Source organism: Pteropus alecto, unplaced genomic scaffold (genome assembly GCF_000325575.1).
Source record: "Pteropus alecto unplaced genomic scaffold, ASM32557v1 scaffold39, whole genome shotgun sequence".
Lineage (NCBI taxonomy): Eukaryota > Metazoa > Chordata > Mammalia > Chiroptera > Pteropodidae > Pteropus > Pteropus alecto.
The window spans coordinates 8699388-8703521 of record NW_006443568.1 but is presented as its reverse complement, the minus strand read 5'-3'; the positions used below and the strand labels follow the sequence as shown (position 1 = coordinate 8703521).

General features: G+C 37.9%; 1 pseudogene; it reads right to left on the bottom strand.

The window, feature by feature from the left end:
- Positions 1–1846: 1846 nt before the first annotated feature.
- LOC112472964 lies at positions 1847–1965 on the bottom strand (annotated as a pseudogene).
- Between the last annotated feature and the right edge of the window lie 2169 nt (positions 1966–4134).

The window sequence follows — 4134 nt, the reverse complement described above, 5'->3', positions numbered from 1 at the left end:
ATGCCTCTTACCCTTCAAGACCCATCTCAAGTCCCAACTCAGCCAGAAAACTTTCTGGGGAATAAAAAGAAGGCCGCCTTTGAGTCAGTGTGCCCCGAGCTCAAGTCCCACTTTTGTCACTTCTTAGTACAGCCTTGGCCATGTTGTCACTTTGCTGTGAGAGCCTCAGTACCCTTTGTGTAAAATGGAGATGATAACATTAATATCTACTTCGCGGTTGTTATAAGCAAAATTATAGATGTTAAAAGACAGTGTAAACACTGAAGTGTTATGTACACTTGAGGATGATTATTATCTTTCCTGGCACTGTGCTCCTGCAGCACTCACAGGCCACGACCCACCATTTTGCACTTAATTATACCCTGCCTCCAATTATCTGCTCTTGCTCCTGTATGGTGCCTGCTGTTTACAACCAGTGCAGAAGCCAGCTGGGATCACATCTTCTACAGCTCTTCTACATCCCCTAGAGTTCAGAGATTGCTGCCAAGCAAATAGAAGGTACATGTTATTACTTTGACTATAACCGTCTATTGATCACCTTTACATATTATTTCTAATTCTTGAAACTACTCAAGATAGGTATTTTTATCTCCACTATGGAAACTGAGGCTCAGAAAAATTAAATAACTTGTCCAAGGTCACAGAGCTGTTATGACCTTGGGAGCAGGGATCTTGAAAATTTTTCTGACACTGTCCCCGATTGATATTAAGGAGCTATGGTTTTCTACCTACTGGCTCTTCTCTCGGTCATCGGCTGAGCTGTGTCTAGACAAAGAGAAAAAAAGAATCAAACTAGGGGCTTGGCAGAGGAGGTGACTGCCGTGCCATGGACCAGACACAGGGACAGGACACTTTTGACATGTAAATTAGGTACGGTTCCACCAAGAGCACAGTCCCAAAGCCTTGGTCCTGTGGATGTAGAGGGTGAGAGGTGGTCAGGAAAAGCCCTGGGACATCTAGCAGTGTCAGCACTGAACTGCTGCCGCGTCGATATGCGGTGAGTAGACCGGAGTGGGATCTGGTGGCTAAACCACTCACAGTAAGAGAATGGCCAACTCATGAGCATTTCCATCCTCCTTGGCCAAGAATTTGATCCAGGAGGAGATGTGGGGTTCACAGTGCACCACTAGGTGGCAATATGCAAAGAGGACACAAGTCACCCAATTATGACCATTCGACATGAATAATTAGAAGAAATTTTAGAGCAAGCAAACACAAAGTAAATGTCTTTTTTACAGAAGAGATCCGAGGCCCAGAGAGGTTATCCAAATTTCCAAGTTTCATGACTGAGCCAGAGACTCAGGTCTACTTTTAAATTCAGTGCACTTTACCTTTAATGATCATCAGATCACACCTACATGTCCCTCTCCTCATGGTGTGATCTTACTCCAGTCACTAACATTTTTTCTGAGCCTCAGTCTTCTTGTCCATAGAACAGAGGGTTAGACTGAATCTGTGATGTCAATATGGTAGCCACTAGCCATATGTGGTTATTTAAATTTAAGTTAATTAAAACTAACTAAAATTTAAAATTCAGTTCTCAGTCACACTGGCCACATTTCAAGTGCTCCATAGATAGTTTTGGACAGTGCCGATCATCTCAGACAGTACAGATAAGAACATTTCCATTATCACAGATAGTTCCAACAGACAGTGTCGGCTGGTATTTAAGATCCTTCCAGCTTTAGTGTCCTATGGAGCATTGGAGGGTATGGGATTAAATGCATAAGGTTTCTCACCTCTCAGCCTGAATTTTTTTTTTTTTTTTTTTTTTTTTTTTTTTTCTTTTTAACCATGGTTCTCCTAGGGGGCCCCCCCCAAATACAAACTTTTTTTTTTTTTTTTTTGCCTATAGCACCTGGTCTTCCTAGGTGGTCTCCCATCCAAGTACAAACCAGGCCTGACCCTGCTTAGCTTCCGAGATCAGAAGAGATTGGGCATGTTCAGGGTGGCATGGCTGTAGACTCAGCCTGAATTTTTAACTGTATACGAGCACTGGGGCATACAGAAGAAAATAAGATGGAAAAAAGTCCTTCTTTCATGGAGTTGACATTCTAATGGGCCTAAGGTACTGAATCCAAAAACCCAGCTTCTGTAATCAAGGTACCTTAGAACAGTGTGTCTTAAAAACTTTAATGTGTATACATATCTAGTTAAAATGCAGTTTCTGATTCAGTAGGTCTGAGGTGGCACTATGAACCTACGTTTCTAACAAGCTCTTTGGTGGTGCCTGTGTGGTTGGTCCCAGAGCACATTTTAAATAGCAAGGATTTTGGAGAATTTTGTGAAAAGGCAAAATTGGTATGTGTGAATCAACTAAAATAATGTATTTATATTGTGGATCTTCCTGGGAGGCCTGCGTTCAAATTTCCCTCCTGGGTCACCCTTTCTTCATGATCCTCAAAGCTAGGTTAAGAAGGCTCTTGTGTGCCTCAATCATTCCTCACACTTCTGCTAGCCTGGGGCTATTCGTACTCCATTGTCTTTCCTTTTTAAATCTTTGTCTCAGTCTCCCCCATGGAGCTACAACCTGTGTCAGTCTCATTTACTTCTATGCCCCTAGCACCTCGCATAGTGTCTGGCATATAGCAATACCAGTTTGAGTTTTGAGTCCTTTATCAGATTTGTGACTAGCAAATATTTTCTCCATCTGTGATTTGTCTGTTCATTCATTCCACAGTAACTTTGTAAGAACGGAAGTTCTTAATTTTGATAAAGTCCAATTTAGCGATGTTTTTCCTTATGTATCATGCTTTTGTTGTCATATCTAAGAAATCTTTGCCTAACTCAAAGTCATAAAACTTTTCCATTTTCTCCTATAAGTTTATAGTTTGAGGTATTACATTTAAGTTTATGATCCATTTTAAGTTAATTCTTATATAAGGTACAAGGTATGGATCAGGGTTCATAGTTTTGGATATGGACATTTCATTGTTCCAGCACCATTTGTTGAAAAAACTATCCTTTTTCCATTGAATTGCCTTTGTAACTCTATTGAAAATCAATTGACCATATGCAAATGGGTCTTTATTCAGTAATATTGATTTTAATATCTACCCATTCACCTATATCACACTATCTTTATTACTGTAACCTTATGGTAAATCTTGAAATCAGGTAATGTGACTCCTCCATCTCTGTTCTTTTTCAGCAGTGTTTTAGCTATTCTGGCTCCTTTTCCTTTCTATATAAATTTTAGAATCAGCTAATCAAATTATATTAAAAAACCTTCTAAGATTTTGATTGGAATTATATTGAATGTACTGATCAGTTTGGGGAGAATTGACATCTTAACAATATTGGGTCTTCTAATACATTAACATGGTATATCTCTCCATTTATTTAGAATTTCTTTGGTATCTCTCATAGTTTTATAATTTTCAGCATATAAATATTTCACATATTTTATTAGATATATCCTTAAGTATTACATATTTGTTTATTCTATTGCAAATGGTACTTTAAAATTACTTTCAATTTCCAATGGTTTATTACTAGTATATAGAAATGCATACATCAAGTGCTTCTCTGGGTGAAGAAAACTTTCAAGGATATGCTGATCAGATTGGAAGAACAAAAAGTTCTGAAAACAGAATTTGTCCATTTATAATTTTCTATAACTGTTTCTGTTTATTCTGGGGTTCTATAAGGTGAATGGAAAGAGGATATACAGATATTATGCTGCAATGGGACATTATACCATTAAAGTGGTAATATTTATTGCTTTTAAATTTATATTTTAATCTTGGTGATTGATTCATGGGGAAAGAAATTTAGATCCCTATGATTCCAAACACTTATATCTGCATGCCAAAGGACCGATGTACAGTAATACATTTCATATACTTCCTTGAAGAATTTCCTGACTTTAAAAACCTGCTAACCAGCTGTACTCATTTTGTAGAGTCACTATTACCACTTACTCTTTTGTTCATTCATTCAACAAACCTGTATGACACTTAAGATATATTAATGTTGACAAGCGTAAATTCTAATAGAGAAGACAAACAATAAGTATAAGTAGTAAATTATATATTATATTAGAAACTGTTAAGCTCCATAGGAAGAGAGAGAAAAAGAGAAAGATATGGGATTCAGCGGGACTGGGCAGTAGTTTATAATCCTGCATGGGTT